Raw genomic sequence first — 20,079 nt, 5'->3', positions numbered from 1 at the left:
TGGAAGTTTAAAGATACCTCAGCAAAAGGACTTAATGTAAGTGGTACATAACAAAAGGAAAGCATTTCTTCCGCCAGATTGTTTTCTCAGAGGCAATAGTTCTATGCAATTGATGAAGAGAGGTAGGTACATTTAGAAACCAGTTCAAATCATATACGATAGCAATTATGCCAAATTAGGTGAATAGAGTAGAACAGAATAATAGATATCTTGAAAAGAATTGTTGGGTACAATCTCTTTTAGTCTGAACACATATAAACAGAACTTAGAATAACCTTAGGAAAATATGTCATATTGAGATGACCTAAGCTATAATGAGCATGCCTGATGTTTCCTATTGACTGGTCCTAGATGTTACCAGCTCAGCATCTTACCAAGGCCACCTGAATCAGTCCAAGGAGACTTTGTCTCCCCTTGGCTAGAGATTTATCCAGAATTTGAATAATTCAGGTAAGATCTATCGTTCTCTCTCTTGATTACAATGCAGTTCAGTGTCCTAACTTCAGAATTCAAATTAGATGCCTTCAGAAGATAGGATAAAAACGCTTTTCCCCTTCCTTCCTGCTTGCTGTCTTCCCCTATTACCATAATGAACAGGAACACTTTAATTTTGGTCCGTAAATGACTCAGCTCTTTTTCTTTAAGAGTAATGGCATAATAAAAAGATGTAAAAAAATCAGCAGCTATTCAAATTGTGGGTAGCTGTCTGTAGACAAGCTAACTGTGCAAGGTGGCACTGTAGCCAGTGATGATCTAAGTCAACATGGCCAGTGGAGCCTGAAGAGCTGTTGAGCCACCCAGCCAAGATGGTTCAGGGGCCTAGCATCATTCCAGATGCCCTGGCAGAGCCACTTCTCCAGAAAGACAATGTACCCACACGTCCTGTGTCACTTCTCAGTCCCATGTGGATGTTTAAAGTGCTTTCATGCATCTGTATTGGCATTAAATGCCTGCGCACGGGCAGCTGATTTGAGCCATAAATGTCAGCTGTCATTTGAGCTGAATCACACATAGACATTTGCACGTAGACGTCCAAGTCTGAGTGTCTCTCTGGAACTGAATTGCACCCCAGCTGTACTGTACATGCTCCCAGCTTTCACTATGTCATTCTCTCAGCGTCTATTGACATTTCAAAACCATCTTGCTAGGCAATTGATTAACTTGGACTACAAAAAGGAGTGGAGTACAGAAACAGTCTTATAAAAGGGAATAGCACCCAGCACAAAGTCTATGGCCTTGAAACTGCAAGAAGCAAAAAAGTCATTGACAGGACTTCCAAAAGACAAGCAATGTCTCTTTGTAGGGCAGTATGCTAATATCAACAGAGTGCATTCATCTCTTCCACAGCCTGGAAGAAAACAGGCCACAAGGGCATCAGTGATTGCCCGACACTGACCCAGTTAAACTCAATAGAAAAAACCCAGAAGTTAAAACTGTGATCCAAGTCATAGAATCATAGAGTCACAGAACAGTTTGGGTTGGAAGGGACCTCAAAGATCACCTAGTTCCAACACCCTCCTGCAGGCAGGGACACCCTCCACTAGACCACGTTGCCCAAAGCCCCATCCAACCTGGCTTTGAACACTTCCAGGGATGGGGCCTCCACAACCTCTCTGGGCAACCTGTTCCAGTGCCTCACCACCCTCACAGTGAAGAATTTCTTTCTAACATCCAATCTAAATCGACCTTCCTTCAGCTTGAACCCATTACCCCTTGTCCTGTCACTACGCTCCCTGATAAACAGTCCCTCTCCAGCTTTCCTGTAGGCCCCTTCAGGTACTGGAAGGCTGCTCTAAGGTCTCCCCGGAGCCTTCTCTTCTCCAGGCTGAACAACCCCAACTCTCTCAGCCTGTCCTCATAGGAGAGGTGCTCCAGCCCTCTGATCAGCTTCGTGGCCCTCCTCTGGACTTGCTCCAACAGCTCCATGTCTGTCTTGTACTGGGGCCCCCAGAGCTGGACGCAGTACTCCAGGTGGGGTCTCACAAGAGCGGAGTAGAGGGGCAGGATCACCTCCCTCGACCTGCTGGTCACACCTCTTTTGATGCAGCCCAGGACACGGTTGGCTTTCTGGGCTGCAAGCGCACACTGCTGGGTCATGTTGAGCTTTTCATCAATCAACACCCCCAAGTCCTCCTCAGGGCTGCTCTCAATCCATTCCCCGCCCAGCCTATAGTCGTGCTTGGGATTGCGCTGACCCACGTGCAGGACCTTGCACTTGGCCTTGTTGAACTTCATGCGGTTCGCACGGGCCCACCTGTCCAGCCTGTCAAGGTCCCTCTGGATGGCATCCCTTCCCTCCAGCACGTTGACCACACCACACAGCTTGGTGTATCCTAACGTAAGCTCCATCCCCATCCCCGCGCCTACTGGGACTACTCTGGGAGTGGTGCAGAGGCAGTCAAATTTCATTGTTCCTTCATTTGCCACCTGAGAATGCTCTGAAAGCCCTTGGAGTCCCGGAGTCTCAGCTTACACCACTTCTACAACTGGTTGCACCGGATAAGAAGGACCAGAACAGAAAAAAAGCTTCACACATTTTTCTAATGTAGATGAGTTTTGACTGACAGGTTGACCCTTAGCTTCCTTTATTTAGCACTGAATTATGATACTCTGGTTCATGGAAGTAAAAACAATCCATCTCTTTTCTGTCTGCACATAATCCAAAAAACTTCAAAAGCTCTTACAAATCTACATAGATGACAGCTAATAATGTACTGGGCTTGGACAGACTCAGGTATGGTTGGAAGCTAATAGTACTTTCCCCTTAGGAAATCACTGGTGGTCTTTCCCAAAGTGTCAGCCAAAATACCATTAACATTTCAGTCAAACTTTTAATTGGATAAGACCACACATCTCAAGAATTTCATTCTGCATCAACTATGAGACCTTGACAGACAGCATCCTGCCCAGTCTGCCACACCATGTGGGCTGAATTTTAACTTATAATGGACCACAAGTCAATCTCTTAAACCCTGGAAGTTTATCATGGAAATGGATACTACTCTTCTAAAAGACTGAGATTTTGAAAATAAAAGATACGTACTACATCCAACCAGGGCAGACAACATGCTTGTAAATGTTACAGCTTTTCAAAGATGAAGGGATATGGACATACATCACTGAAACGCATTCTGGGAAGACAGTGGGATGCTTGTGAGCTTTGCAAACCTCAGCCATATACCATTACCACGTCCCACCATTCTTGTGCTTAAATCATCCTGCAGATGATCTCCTACTCAGCAGTTCGATTTCTCTCTGTTTGCATTGGATTTAAAAACCAAGCAAATCCCAAGCTATGGAACATGCTGTACTTCTAATATGCTGGTGGATGTGCACAACAGAAAGATGCATCAGCAATCATGCAGGATTTCATCAAAAGGTTTTGAAAATTTCATAGATGTATTTAGAAACTATAAGTATCATTTAAATATATATGACAAAAACACGCAGCCTGTTCTATATTCTGTTATTTCATGAGTAAAAATGACTGAAGTACTTTCACAGCAATTATAAAAAAAAAAAAGAAGATGATTTCGAAGCAACACTCAAAATCTCTTGTTTTGTGTCAAATGGGAACTGTATTCTCTAATTCCTATCTTGTTCCACCAGACTGGACCTCCTGCTGCTTACTGTTTGTAAAATGGCAGCTTCCCATGAGAGCTCAGATGCGTTTTCTTCAGTTAAGGATAAGAAAAGTAGAACTCTTCTACACTGTGTTTAGCATGACTTACGGTGACATTCGCTTCAGGTAGTTATTTCTAGGAAGATGGATAGCCATGAGCTCTAAGCATAGGCTTTGTGAATCCTCTGTGTGCTAACGAACATAGAAGATGCATGATGTTAACATGTATCTTTACGAGTTTGTTCAAACAACAACTCTTACAGTGATGCAAGCAAGAGTACAAATAAAATAATACTAACAAAACCAGCTTGAAAATAATCTGCAGTGTGCCAACTGCATTTTACTAAATTGCCACTAATTTTTATACGTGCATATATAAGCATGTATGTATATAGCATAGAAAACACACTTTTTTTTTTTTTCTTCTTTGCTATATGGTCTTTATGTGACATCTAGACTAAGAAATGTGAAAAAGCTCACAAACAAATTCACCAAATTGCAGCACAGCACCAGTATGGCAGCTCCAACCGTACAATTTCTTTTACAGAATTGTGTATGTGTTTCAAGAAGCAATATTACATTTTTCATGTACTTAAAACTTCCAGTTGTGACAAACAGCTGGTAGCTAAAGACTGCTGGAGTATCTTTAGATTGCTCTAATTTTATGAGTAAATGGATGTTATGTTTATTTATATGTGTTTCCCTCCACCTTTGGAATTAATTTTGTTCTGCCTTCACTTAATGAAAGACATTTATATGCAAGATTTACTTTTTTATGTGTAAATGTGATATTGGTGGTGATCTTTCATTTACAATTAGAGGCCCTTTTTTAAACAATAATGGACATATAAAAGTATATGTATTTCTGCTTTATTAAAAAAATGATAGGATAGACACTTTTCTGTTTCGGGCAGTTAATTTTAGGGTTCTCTTGCATAACAACTTTAGTGTACTTCATCTACTTGTATAGATATAATATCGGTTGTGAGTTCTTTTAAGTTAGACGCCCATTTGTTATTCAAAATCACATTTGAAAATTGAGAATTCATGAAAACTAGGAAAGAAATAGCAGGAAATATCTCTCTCTGTAATTGAAAGGATGTTATTGAACAGTTTAGAAACACTGAAACAAAGTAATTTTTCCACTAGAGAACTAAGGAGCCTTAACTGGTGTATCAATAATCAGAGAACACATCCTGCCTTGTCTTCTTGCAATGAAACCACGGATGTGGAAGTAATAAACACTGCATGCTGGAGATACTGTACCTTTGTCTACAGAAACCCAGGAAAAGCCTAACCTGAAATATCAGTTTGTTGTCATTTGCCAGAACTGACAGTTATTACTGGGAGTAGGGGGGAGTACGTGATGAAGACCACACTAAATTAACTTTTATTCTCAATGGGAGGAGTAGCTCGTAGTTGTGGTGGTATTTCAAGGGTCATGGCCATGTCTAGTGGTGTAGCACGAAGAGATGAATTATGTTTCCTGTGTTTCTAAAACTGTTAATAAGCCGAAGAGAGAGAATGTTTTCATCATTCTTCTTGAAATACTGCTGTCAAGAGTCTACCACATTCTTATATTAAATCAGTGAAATTGTCTATCCTTGGGTGCCTCTAACAAATCTCATTAGTGGTTGTTTTAATGGAGATTTTTGTTTTTAAGCCAAAAGAGAACCATAGTAACTGTGCACTTCCTAAACCATTTCATTCATGAATGGGAAATGAGTCTCTAGATCTTTACTCACATGAGTAACCACATTGATATCCTTGGGCCTTCCATTATTAAGAGCTAGAACTGTGAGTATAAATTTGCAGGATTTGGATGTGGCACTTCATTACTTCATAAGAGTGAAATTTGTAGCTGAAATAATAGTTAAGCATGTGAGGCGTATAAAAGATACACATTTTTTCATGGAGGTCTGATTGCAATGCATCTCTCAATTTTGTTTCAGCATCAACAAATAAGCATATCATTATAAAGAGACATACAGACTGCAGGCAGTAATTACAAAGACACATTTTAGATAGACATTCCACCCTCAATAGGGGAGTTGGGAATAGTCCACCAGAAAGAACGGAATAAGAGTGGAAAAGGTCAAAGCTTCTTGAAAAACTAACATACTAAGTCACAGACCAAGTTTTTGGTTCTCTGTCAATCAGCAGTGTAACTGTTGTCAATCATTCCCCCTTACCTTGTTTGTGATTTTTGAATGGCCACAAAAGAAACTTTTGTTGGTAATTATGGTCTTTACAATTCTTCTGAGTCACAGGCAGGATTTTCATAGCCTGCCTGTGGAATAGACATGGTATGCCCCAAGCTGCGCTCACGTATGGCCAACCAATTCAAGCTAAAGTTTCCCACGATAATATGAAAGGAAATAAAAGACTCTGACAAATACAAGTCACTATTCTAAAAATAACAAGAAGAGGGGAAAGGGACAGGATACCCAGGATCTTCTGGTTTTCTTTTCCTTTCCCCCCGCCTCAAAGAGGATAAATCTGTTAACTCCCTCTTTGGAAGGGTGCAGTTAGACAGGATACGCACCTGTGCATCCTGAATCTTCTGAAAGAGTATTTGTATTCTCTGCCTAACCACATGCTTCCTATTACACTGATCAGGAGCATTCTGCTAAAAATTAGTGCCAAGAATTAATGCTCCTTCATTTATTTTTTAATTCCAGAGTTCCCCCAGGATTTTTTCCTTTCCCCAAATATTTCCACCCTCCACAAATACATTTTTGTTTTGTTTTCTTTGGCTATCAGTTCAAGTGACCTATCTTGTCCCTGCTGAAAATGCAAAGAAAAGATTTGTGAGAGAAGGTTCTCACATAAAACCCAGTTTTGCAGTTGACCCAGCAGAGTGACAAATCCGATAACATCAAAGGCAGAACATCTGAAACCAGGATTTCGGCAAAACAGTTTTTTCAACAAATTGCAGCCTCTATAAATTTCCCCATTTCTAAACAGCCGAGTCCGTTTATTTGCTTATTTTCCTAGCTTCACCAAAAGACAGGCTGAAACAACTTTGGAAAAATAACAGCAAAGTTGTTCAACGGAAACCAGCCCCTCTACTGTAAACAGTGCCTCTCCCCAAACTATGCAGCTGCACAAAGCAGAGACAATGCAGGGGACCCTCAACATCATTAACCAACTTCCCTTCCTCACCAAACAGTCACTTCGATAAAGCAATTACAATAGCATCGTGGAACAGTAGAACAAGGGAAAAAAAAAAAAATAACCTTACCAGCTTCTCCTACAGTATATAGCTGAAAGGAAAACAAAACCCCCAGCTGCCGTATCGCATGCAATTGGTCTCCCAGAATGAATTGACTGAAAGAACTATGAAAGGCTAAAGTCTTTCAGCCCCTCTGTTCAGCCTCTCTTCAGCTCCCTCTCTCCGAGCCTCCTCACAAAGCCATTCTCCTACTCCCTAATCCTCGCACAGGAAAAAGCAGCACACACCAAATGACTTCAGCAGAAGCGATTCTCCCGGGGGGTGGGGGAAGAGATGCTGCTGCCACTCAGCCCCCCCTCCCCTGGCTCCCCGCCGCACAGCCATCCTCAGGGAGGGTATCCAAACAAGCTCGCCGGGCACTTGGGCAGCACACCCCAAACACAGACGGTACGTTGGGACAAGGCATGGAAAAGTGCACATCTCCATTCATCACCCTCTCAGCCGCTAATTTCTGAAATGAGCGCACCCCTGGGTACTTGCAAGAGTTCCCCGCGTGCATCTTGGTTAGCCTGCACTGAAGTAGTTAGCCTTTTTTTTTTTGTTCTTTTTAAATTAGCTACGTGACTTCCTAAGCTGTTGTTGGGCCTAAGATTTTTCTTTTTAATAAAGAACATGTAAATAAACCTTAAATATTTTAAACAGCAAAATAACAACAAAGATGTTCCCCTAGAAAATCAATAATGAGAAGTATAAAGAAAAAGAGCCCAACGGAAATCAATAGCATTAGGAATCACCAAATTAAAAGCAATGTAGAAAAAACATTGGTGCCTCCCTGAAATGCTTTTGATAGCTAAAATCAGAACAAACTATTGCATTTTTCACCACGAAAGAAGATTTCTATCTACGCTCCCAGTTTATGTAAAAAGAGACAGCATTTTATTCATACAATTGGTCTTGAAAGCATGCCATAGATATTGAGATAACACCCCTGCATATTCGCGAGTTTTCAAGAAAGCATTAAATCTTTGTTAAAGAAGTGCTGTTGTCATATTAGTTTTTAATGCACATTTTACCTCTCTGTGAGACGCGGAAACTCAGAAACAGGCAGCTGCCACAAAGTAAATCAAAGACCTAGAAAAGCAGTTGGCATAATTTCACATCTTAAATGATGGCTGTGAGCCTTCCAGTAATAATTTATAAGGAGACTTCCTCCTGCTTGTTCCTCTGCTAGGCAGCATGCTGTTTGAGCCTTTCAAACAAAATAAATAGACTTCAAACCACCAGCTTCACACACACTAACACTTACCAATGCTATTTCAACCTGACACAAGCTGACTTTGTTCCTCTGTGACCCTGGACAGAAAACTGAGGTGACAGTTTGATGGATGAGATCTTTTTCCACAATATGGGTTGTGACTTCATGGCTCTGTCTGCCCATTATTGCTTAGCTGAAGGAGGAGACAGGAGCAGAGGAGGATCTTTCACCATACAGAAACATTTTAACAGTGAAAATGAACCAAACGTGCAATAAATGCCTGGAACACCTTTTTCCTACCTCAAAATTGGAAAGTTGGGGGAATCCCTTTCCACTTTTGTTGGAGTTAGGGTGTAAGGGGATAAGGAAGAGGCTCCAGGAAGAGGAATTAATCCCAATGGTTTACTCCAAATCGTATTTTAGTTTAATAAAACGGCAACGTCAGCAGAGAACAAAGGAAGGAAGGAAAGGAATTCTGTTTGCTTCGTTTATAACCAAAGAACACTTGGACTGTGAATTCTGTGAACTCTTACCTATCCTGATTTAATTGCTTAACCAGGAATCTTGGACAATTCTTTACTGGACAAAGGCCTTACTGCAATAACCTGAGGCAAACAATTGCAATGCAAAGTCTTATATTTATTACCTAAAAAAAAATCATAAAATATCAGAAGATTCATATATACATATAAAAATTGGTATCCGCAAATTCAGTATCTTGAATGCAAATTCTCAGCTAAAATGAGTTCTGAAATCTTTTTACAAGATTAGCATATTTAACATAAAACCTGCCAGATTTCACAGAACTCTCCATGAAGAAATTGCCTTTCCATGAAAAAGTTGAAAAAAGGAAGATGGTGAATGAACTCTCTGAAATGTAAGGCTCCGCCTCCATAGGCTTAAGGTCATTAACAGACACCCTAACATATGAAGTCAGCCTCTTATTTCCTTAGAAAAGGATACAGGTTGCTAATATCTTTATGTCTTTGTTTCTGCTTGTTCATCTAATCAGATGGGTTCATTATGATAATGCTGGAGTACATCATGTAGATCCCCACGTACCCAAGAGCCAGGCCATTGAGGAACATCAGAACAACCAGCAGTTGGATCAGGCTGCTAAGATTAAAGTGGCTTAGGTGGATCTGGGCTGGCAACACAAGGATGAATTATTTATAGCTTGATGGGCCACAACACCTCAGATCAGCAAGGAAAAGATGTACACCTCCCCCCACCCTTCCCTTCTTCCTGGGCTCAACTTCACTCCCGATTTCTCTACCTCCTCCCTGCCAGCGGCACAGGGGGACGGAGAATGGGAGTTGTGGTCAGTTCATCTGTGATGGGTTGACCCTGGCTGAGGGCCAGGTGCCCACCAGAGCCGCTCTATCACTCCCCTCTTTCATTAGACAGGGGAGAAAAGGTACAATGAAAAAAAAACTTACGGGTCGAGATAAGGACAGGGAGAGATCATTCTCTAATTATCATCACGAGCAAAACAGACTGAACTGAGAGAGGGAATTCATCTTATTTATTACTAAACAAAACAGAGTAGAGGAATGAGAAATAAAACCAAATCTTAAAACACCTCCCCCCACCCCTCCCATCTTCCCGGGCTCAACTTCACTCCTGGCTTCAACCTCCTCCCCCCTCAGCGGCACAGGGAGACGGGGAATGGGGGGTTACGGTCAGTTCATCACACGGTGTTTCTGCCGCTTCTTCCTCCTCAGGGGGAGGACTCCTCTCGTCGTTCCCCTGCTCCAGCATGGGGTCCCTCTCACGGGAGACAGCCCTTCACGACCTTCTCCAACGTGAGTCTCCTCCACGGGGTGCAGACCTTCAGGAGCAAACTGCTCCAGCATGGGTCCCCCACGGGGTCACAAGTCCTGCCAGCAAACCTGCTCTGGTGTGGGCTCCTCTCTCCACGGGGCCACAGGTCCTGCCAGGAGCTTGCTCCAGCGCGGGCTTCCCACGGGGTCACAGCCTTCTTCAGGTGCCTCCACCTGCTCTGGCATGGGGTCCTCCATGGGCTGCAGGTGGAATCTCTACACCCCCTCATCCTCCCTCCATGGGCTGCAGGGGGACAGCCTGCTTCACCATGGTCTTCACCACGGGCTGCAGGGGAATCTTGCTCCGGTGCCTGGAGCACCTCCTGCCCCTCCTTCTGCACTGACCTTGGTGCCTGCAGATGTTCTTACATCTTCTCACTCCTCTCTCTGGTTGCAAAAGCTCTCTCTAAGTGTTTTTTCTCTTTCTTAAATATGTTATCCCAGAGGCGCTGATTGGCTTGGCCTTGGCCAGCGGCGGGTCCGTCTTGGAGCCGGCTGGCATTGGCTCTGTCAGACACAGGGGAAGCTTCTAGCAGCTTCTCACAGAAGCCACCCCTGTAGCCCCCCCTGCTACCAAAACCTTGCCACGCAAAACCAACACATCATCACACACTGTCTCTGCTCCTCCTTCCTCCTCAGGGGGAGGACTCCTCACACTCTGCCCCTGCTCCAGCGTGGGGTCCCTCCCATGGGAGACAGTCCTCCATGAACTTCTCCAATGTGAGTTCTTCCCATGGGCTACAGTTCTTCATGAACTGCTTCAGCGTGGGTCCCTTCCACGGGGTGCAGACCTTCAGGAGCAGACTGCTCCAGTGTGGGTCCCCCATGGGGTCACAGGTCCTGTCAGCAAACCTGCTCTGGCGTGGGCCCCTCTCTCCACGGGGCCACAGGTCCTGCCAGGAGCTTGCTCCAGCATGGGCTTCCCATGGGCCACAGCCTCCTTCGGGTGTCCCCACCTGCTCCGGCATGGGGTCCTGCACGGGCTGCAGGTGGATATCTGCTCCACATCAACCTCCATGGGCTGCAGGGGGACAGCCTGCCTCACCATGGGTTGCTCCATGGGCTAGAGGGGAATCTCTGCTCTGGCACCTGGAGCACCTCCTCCCCCTCCTTCTGCACTGACCTTGGTGTCTGCAGAGTTGTTCCTTTCCCATATTCTCACTCCTCTCTCTGGCTGCAAAACCTGGTCCTAGTTGGTTGGGTTTTTTTTCCCTTCTTAATTCTGTTACCCAGAGGCACTACCACTGTCACTGATGGACTTGGCCTTGGTCAGTGGCAGGTCCACCTTGGAACCAGCTGGCATTGGCTCTATCCGACATGAGGGTTTCAAACAGCTTCTCACAGAAGCCACCCCTGTAGCTGCCCCACTACCAAAACCTGGCCACGCAAATGCAATACAATAGTATAGAACAAGGGGTGGATATTGTCCTGGTTTTTGGCTGGAATAGAGTTCACTTTCGTCCTAGTAGCGGGTATAGTGCTGTGTTTTGGATTTAGGATGACAATAACGTTGATAACACACTGATGTTTTGGTTGTTGCCAGGCAATGTTTACACCAAGTCAGGGACTTTTCAGCTTCTCACACTGCCCAGTCAGTGAGGAGGCTGGGGATGCACAAGAAGCTGGGAGGGGGCATGGCCAGGACAGCTGACCCAAATTGACCAAAGGGATATTCCATACCATACAATGTCATGGTCAGTATACAATTTGGGGAAGCTGGCCAGGGCAGGGACCATGGCTTGGGAACTAGCTGGGCATTCCTGGTCTGCGAGGGGTGAGCAATTGTGCTGTGCATCACTTGTTTTGCATATTATTATTATTATTCTCTTCCTTTTCTGTCATATTAAACTGTCTTCATTTCAGCCCACGAGTTTTACCTTTTTTCCCCTCCGTTTCTCTCCCCCATCCCAATGGGGGGAGGGATAGTGAGCAAACGGCTGTGAGGTTGTTTTAGCTGCCTGCCCAGTTAAGCCACAACAGTGTCAAATCTCTGATTTTATGGGTGGATACTGAGGCCAAATGACCTGGCCCAAGGAAGTCTTAGGCAGGAAGCCAAGTCTCTGCTGTTCCACACTACTGCACCTCATCTCCAGTGATTCTCATGCTTGGAAAGATGATTTATGAAAACAAGGACTAGTCTACCCTATGTTTGAGATCAAGTTCTTACATATTTTGTGTTTGTTATCACACAAATATGTTGTTATTGATTCTAGTTTTGGATTTGATATCCATAATTCTGTCTAAAAATACACACAAAGTCTCTCCAGTAGCAAAATTACATCAGAAATATATGCAAATCTTATTCTTTCAAAAATACTATTGTCTTTCCAAAAAGATTCATTTTGTTTCAGATGATGGTATTTATGAATATTTCATATTCATATGAAATATGTGCTTTCATATGGCTTTCATATTTATGAATATTTTTCTTTCTATAGAATTTTTGTGACATATTACCCAACTCATGATAATACTGAAAGATAATCAAACAGAAGTCAAAGATTGATTGATATCCTGAAGAGAAAAATCTGACAGATTTATACAGAGGACTACCTGCAGTTATCTTGTTTCATCAATTCAACTCCAATTTTTTAATTAGTTTTCTGAGAATCACCTTAGAATTACACACCTGCTTCAGGTGACCCCATTCAGGGATTTAGGTGGGGCTCTAGCATGGTGAAAGTCATGTGGTGTGAATTTCATCCCTTAAAAAGGAGTTTTAAGGGATGTACTCGTGAACCATTATATCCCAATTACAGTTTCTAAACGGCTGTCATTGTTTCTTTGTCTCTAACAATCTGAGAGCATTCCCATTATAAAGAAGGAAGCACACTAAATCTTTTAGGAAGGATAAGACCTCTTCACAGACCACTTTATATAAATAACATCGAAATAACAAAAGTTCATGCCATCTAGCATGTAGTTAGCTATGATACACACAAATAAGAAGCGCTCTACCTGTCAAAAGAAAGAGTGAAGCTTGAAAAGTGTAGCCAGCTTTGTACTTGGAAGCAAGTTAAAATAAGTTTGCATGGGGGTGGGGGGAATCTCACAATAGGACATACGACTGAAAACATCAGGCACTGAAGAACTGGAAGAGCTCATTTTTCTCATTCTTGTAGCAAAACGTAATTTTCAGACTAACTCACAACAAATACCTGAAGGAAGCCTGAGCTTTAGGAAATATCAGCAGGTTTACACACTCTGCTACATAGTTTTTTCTTTACTTGATCACAGTTATTTCCTCTTTTATCTGTATCATCTGTCAAACCCACCATTTTTGCATAGCGTTTACTCCTTTCTGTGTTTCTTGGATTAACAAAAAGCATAAGGCAAAGCCATTTGGATAATAGCCCTGCATTTTTAATAGCAATTGTAAGTGCATTTCAAATAATCTTTTCTGCAAGCAGAGTGGTGCAGGCAACTGCGCTGGAAAAGACTCCAGCAATAGGAAAATTTAAAGGTTGCTAAGCTCTTTGAGAATTGCTGGTGTGACTGATTAGTGCAATCCACTGCAGTTCTTTGGTTTTGTTTGCTTACCTTCTCCTAGAAAGGAACTCCCAGTAATTCTTAAAGGCAGTGTAGAAAATGGAGGCAGTATATCTTTATAAACAGAGGGAAATGCACATCTTAAGGGTACACCCATCATCTGACTTTTAAGCATTTGATCAAGAAGCATAAGTTCCATAAATAGTCAGCAGATGCCCTAGAGATCACACCTCTTAACCAACTCTTTAACACAGGCCATTAATATTAAAACTTTACCATACAAAGGTAAGACTATTTAATGATCTATGTTCAGCCAGCCTATAACATATGTATGTTGAATTTCAGGGATATTCTTTAGCTATATCACAGGATCTGTCTTCTGAGAAAGCAACGTAGTGGCAAGTCTGCAAATTGGAAGAGGAGAGACCTGATGTGAGAAGGAAAGGTGACTAGTAGTAACAAGGGAAGAACAGTAGAAAAAGATAGGTAAAAGGAAAAGAAATAAGAAATTCAGATTATTGGAGAGAGTCACTCCAGCAAGAATGTTACTCAAGTCAGTGTTTCACTTCAATAAGGGTTTTCTAATGGCATTTCCTTTGGGCTTGATCTCCATGGGCTCAGTCTAAACCCATTCTCTGCTTTTGTTGCTGACGAAAGTAAGGATTCAGCAGTGCAGCTGGGTTTACATTAGGAGTGTACATGTGAAACTGAGGATATGTGGCTTGGAACTTCAAAGCATGTCAGCCAACGCTAGTGCATCTAGCCTGCGAACTTTGGTGAGTATGTCAGTCTTCCTAAAGTTTGATAGAAGAATAAAATAAAACAGCAAATGGAAAGAGCAGCCTGTGACTTGTAAAAGGTTAGATCTTCGTCCCTCCTCCATCCATGAACTGTAGAGAGGAAGAAGCATGTTACTCGCTATAAACTGGACAGAAACATTCCAAATACCTTTTCAGAGGCTTTGGCATACATGGCATGCTGGTCAGAAATGAGCCAACACTGTCATTTTAGACAGTGGGCTACTGCTCCTGGGCAGCCAGGAAAACCAGCCCATAATCCAGCCCATTCTCTGCAGCCCTCTGCACCAGCCTGGGGATGAGTGGGCAGCCTGAGATCTGGACACATCCATACTACAGACACTCCCCAAAATTTTTTTAATTGATCAGATATTGTCATCACAATTGCGCTACAGACAGACTGAGAGCAACAGGCGCACAGACATAAGGAGGAGAAGACTGAAAGGCCTTTGAAAGTCCAACCATCAAGACTTTTGTAACTACTTCAGTATTTAAAGACAAACATCTGCATAAAAAATTCCTAGGCTTGAAGCCTCAGGCTGTAAAGTTCTTTGGAGGACAGAAATATATTTTCCCTGTAGTTCAGAGGTTTGCAGCACAGTTGGAATTCCAACTTTTGGATATTACTACAGTAAAACATATACATATTGATTTACATAGTGGTATTATTGCCCATTTTTCCAAAACAAAGAAAAATTAATATAGTTAACTTGGGAAAAGGGCAGAGAAGTAAGGAATAAAGTGGCATACTGACATATGGTATAAATAGCTTATGGGAAACCGCCCTGCAAACTACTGCAGACACAAGCATCATCAATGTCTTACAGTTAATCAGACTCCATACAAGAAATCTACTTATATGAACAAGAATTTGTAATACTGAGCTGTAACTTAAGCTGTGTTGCAGATTTACCCCCTCATTAAAGATTCCTCCTAGGAGTTACCATCATATTCGCATGACAAGAAAAAATAACGTATATCTGGATATTATCCAATAACGTATGCAAGGAAAGTAGTAGAATATTAGGTGTGAGAAATGCCTGAGCTAATATATGCACTGCTCTTGCTGTGAGAAAATGTGGCATTTTTTTTTTATTTGTTCAGAATACTGTAAGATAAACCTGTTACTGTCCAGGACAGATTTCAGAATATACGTTGAGTGGGCAGAGGATTCACAGGAAGCAATAATATGGCACAGAACTGGAGTAAGGAGAGGAGAAACTTGGAAAAACAGCTTTGCAAGGCTGGAGAAACAGTTTAAGTGAGATGCCACTTTCCTGTTTGAGTTTGCTGTGAGCTCTCACTCCAGGCACCGCAAGCACTATGCATCTCTATGGCATCTCAGTGACAACCACCACCTCTCGTTCACTCCAGCTCCAGTGCCCTAGCTCAGACTTGTAAGATGAGGAAGAGGAGGGCAGGCCTGATGGCCAAAGCATCGGAGAAACCTCTGCTCGCCATGAAGGGGAGACCCAAGCTGAATCAGCAAGCACAAGTAACCTGGGAAATAATTTCTGACCGCGTAAAAACTTTAAGGGTAGCTTCTTTTAGATCTTATTCATATAGATTAAAAAAAAATGAAATTACCTGAAATTTAATTTGGGTATTAAGCTTTAATAATCAGTCATTTTAAGTCATTCTTTTGCTCAAGCTTCTCTAACCATTCTCCTTTTTTTTCCTCTCTACCATTACACTTCCCTTCCGCATCTATTTTGTGGTTTTTAATTCAACAGATTAATTTATCTCTCTCTCTTATATCAGCTTATTGATCCAATTCAGTGTAACCAATGTAGTCAGAAATGTACTTAAATATACTCACACACAGGTTTCCTTCCACTTAATCAACTCCATTAAAACACAAATTTTACTTCGAACTGGGTAAATTTTGTAGTAAGGCCAAACCTAACCTGATTGTAATAAACGGACAATCACCAAAATATTTACTTGCCCAGTAACGATTGTCTGTAATGAAGACAGAGATGCTATGGAAAAGGCTAGAGTACCACCTATGCAGCATCAGCTAACGCAGCACTCTTTCCTGTGGTAGTGACGCTGGCAGATATTTATGCAACCCACTTATTTTCTAATGAAGACTGAATCCCATTCGTGCTCAAGTCTGATCCCACTCTTGCAGGCCCTTGGGAACAGGGTTTGATAGTTTCTGCACAGCCGTTTCTGGAACTAGCAGGCTTGACTCCCAAGTAAATGTACCTGCCTGTGAAACTGCGGTGGGTCAGCCTTATAGGAAAAAAAGACGCATTTACACTTCCAAATGCAAACCGGTAGGAAGATAACCTCCAAAGGCCTATGATTGCATCTTCCCGGGTAACTTCGAAAGAGGAGAGGCTCCCTCCTATGGTTAAACCGTGTAAAACTGTGAGCACCTTCATGAGCATGGATCCTTCAGACACAGAGTCGCTCAGCAGATACACTAACCAGCACATCACCCTAAGAAAACTATAAAAAACCCCACGCTATTACATATACGAGACGTGTAGAAGCTAGGCCAGAAACCCATATTTTTCTTACACCAAAAATGATATTATAATGATAATGTCATATAATAATGGCATTAATCTTAGTTTTCAAATGAAAGCTTAGTATCAGCCACAAACGTTCACACCTCCCCTCAGACATTCTTTCAAAAATGTTTTGTTATGCTTTTGTAATGTTGTAATAGCCAAAATGGCATGCCAGTCAGAGAAGGGCCACCTTTCTGGAATAAATATTAGATAGAGGCAAAAATGAAGATACATTGCATAAAATAACCAAATGCATTTAACATTGTATCAAACCCATTAGGCACATAAAGTTTACTAAATGAACTGTAACACCAGAAACAAATAGAGTATATGATTTGATCCCTACTCATGACTTATCTCTAGCTTTTGTGTTTTATTTTCTTATACTGTAAAGCAAAGACTCTGAAACTACAAACTTTGAATTAACAGACTGAAGGATTCAGAAACAAGACAGTTTTACTTATCAAATAGAAAGAGCACTTGTATCCTGAGTCCCATAATGTCACTTGCCTAAAGAGTGTCGGCATGGAAGGAACAGGGGAAAAAATGCTTAAGACAATATTCAGTTGTTCGGTTTTGACTTGAAACAGATTGTGGTTTTTAAATTTCCTTTATTACAATTACAGCAAGTAAACTCTTTCACCAACTCTCTCTGGGCCGCTCAGTTTACATTCAAGCCTACCAGACCTAAAATGAGTTGTCAAGAGTTCTTGGTTTCCATTGTTTTTATGGCAACAGTATTTATTATGTTGGGAAAAAAAAAGTATCACGGAGAGTCTGCTTGGAGAAATAATATTATTTCCTCTAAATTAATCATGCATTGTTTTGCAACTGAAAAAAGGCACAGTGGCTAAAAAAATGTTTTCCTTTAACTTATTTCCAATTTTAAGAGGCTCTAATCTTGGTTTTTCATTTGTTCCGTTTCAGTCTCAATACCTGAGAGTACAACAGAATATGTGACTGAGTGCAATAAACAACCTCTTGACTGCTAAAATTTTATTATGGTACACTCAACACCTGCACCAGCATACTTTTCATTAATGGACTACAATAAATGTTTATATAACTACCAAGAGACTTTATTAATGGGAACAAAAGTTCTAGCAGATAGATCATCCTTTGCAGCAATTAAGCTCCACAATAAAATGTAGCCTGACATATACACAGTTCTCAGAGGCATCTTAGATTAGTGAAAAGGGGGATATAAAATCAACCCTGATCATGTGGTAAGAAATCCCGTTTGTCCCACACACCAGTTTTTCACAGAGAGTTTAAACAATTACAGCTTTTATAAAAGAAAACCAAAAAGGACGGCTTTAATTTTCATATAAATGTTCGATTCATCTGCAACTAAACTTCAAATTTGATTTTTGACACCCCAACAATCATTAGGTTTTCTGAGGGCAATAAGGGTCTGTTCCAACTCCACCTGAAGCCAGAAGGGTGATACGTACTGACTTCCATGCCAACTACGTTGAACCGCGACTGGGTGGCTTAAGGTCTGGTCCTCTGTCTTCCTGGTGCCCAGTGACAGCCAGGACCAGAGGCAACGGGCACAACCTGAAACGCAGAAGGTTCCCTCTGAACAAAAGGAAACACTTATTCCACCGTGAGGGTGACCAGGCACTGGTGCAGGTTGCCCAGAGAGGTTGTGGAGCCTCCACCTTTGGAGATACCAAAAGCTGTCTGGACACGGTCCTGGGCAACCAGCTCTAGTTCACCCTGCTTGAGCCGGGCAGGTTGGACCAGATGACCTCCAGAGGTCTTTTCAAACCTCAACCATCCTGTGATTCTACCAGTAAGAAACAAAAAAAGTAATAGAAACTGAAACACATAAGAAGCCCTCACTATTACATAGTTTTATGTACATTTATTTACACATAAGTGAATGTTATATGAGAATCGTCACAACAAGAGCGTAGCCTTAAAGAACATAAAAAATAAATCACAAAATCCTTGAGAGAACTGGGCTTTAAAAAGTAATTGCCAGCAGCAGCCAAGGCACCTCATATTTCACATATATCATGTAAAACAATTTTGCATACCATCTCCATCCATTTACTCTGCCATTGCTCTGTTAAATTATTTAAAAACACATTCTTCTTCAAGGCCAGGTATAAGATACATTTTTATTAAAATAAAGAATAAGATAAATACATAAATCTAGCCAATTGCATTAGCCTCTGTTACGAAAATATTCACTTATCAACCTCTTGACTATTTCCCTACCTTCTCTTCTAAGGTGCTACATCTCTTTTTTCACCTTGCTGAATAAAGACATTCTCCCAGGTCTCTGCATGCGAGTGAAGGTTGAAGAAGAGATGGGAAAAGTTACACAGAGCTGTTCTGGCTCACAATAACTCCAAGAAGTAACCTGCTAGATAGAAGCCTTCTCATCCAGACATACACTACACCAGATTTCAAGGCCTTTCGGTCCTTCTTCCATGCCCTCTCATTCAAGGATATGGAAGACAAACTAATCTAATCCTCAGACTGTAAATCTCCTCTGAGTGAAATTCAGTTTGAACTATAAGTATCGTGCATATGATAACAGTAAGAAGTAACATGTTAAGTATTATACCCTGGAAATGCCCAATTTTCTATAATGCAGCTAATTGACTTGTTTCCCATAAGACAAGGTAATGGAAACAACATTGGAAGTGCTTGAAGTTATACATAAAATATACAAAATGCGTTGGTTTTCAGTTCATTTCAACCCACACAATAACCACTTGGTGGGACTAACTCCAGGACAAGATGCGGCATCTCTCATTCATACAAATAGTTCCACTACATTCAACGAGGTTACTTGAGTGAATCTAGATCAATCACACAATAAATTTTCTAATTCCACAGATTACCTTTATCAAATAATTCAGACATCCCATATTTTTTGCTGCTGATGAACTACAGCAACATACATTTTTTTCTCTCTCTGCACACGTGGACTTATTATGCACACACACATATTTACATGTGCATACACATCACTGAAATTACATACTCTAAATCACAGCAGAATAAGCGACCCTTTATTTTTCTTTTAATTGCCAAAGCAGCTTGACAGCATGCTTCTTTTCCCTGACCTGAGATCTCACAGAGCTTCTAAAACAAGTGAAGTCTTGAATATGCACCCTATTTAAATAAGAATGGAGCTGAATATTCTCTTTGGCAGTAGCGTTGCCTCCAAAGACAAATGTTTTCTCCTATTACCATTTCTGTTGCCGAAAGCTGTGCTCTGAGCCTTGTGCTCCGGCTGGGAGTCCGCTGAGCTCATTTCGGCTGGGCTGGCAGGGGTCATGCTCCGCGAGGGAGGAGGTCAGCCCCATGGCCTGGGAGTAGGGGGCAGGGGAGTCGGAGGGTGACCCCACGCACCGTGCATTGTGCTCGGAGGCT

General features: G+C 41.9%; 1 protein-coding gene across 1 annotated transcript in view; it reads right to left on the bottom strand.

Annotated features, from left to right (window-relative positions):
- MID1 (midline 1) overlaps positions 1-6,888 on the bottom strand; it is a 190,029-nt gene extending 183,141 nt beyond the window's left edge. Inside the window, exon 1 of the mRNA XM_075776588.1 lies at positions 6,867-6,888. The gene's annotated coding sequence lies outside the window, so the exon portion shown is untranslated. The remainder of the gene's footprint in view (positions 1-6,866) is intronic.
- Positions 6,889-20,079: the final 13,191 nt, after the last annotated feature.

Source organism: Balearica regulorum, chromosome 1 (assembly GCF_011004875.1).
Source record: "Balearica regulorum gibbericeps isolate bBalReg1 chromosome 1, bBalReg1.pri, whole genome shotgun sequence".
Classification (NCBI taxonomy): domain Eukaryota; kingdom Metazoa; phylum Chordata; class Aves; order Gruiformes; family Gruidae; genus Balearica; species Balearica regulorum.
The sequence above is the reverse complement of the archived record's forward strand: the minus strand, read 5'-3'. Positions and strand labels throughout refer to the sequence as shown.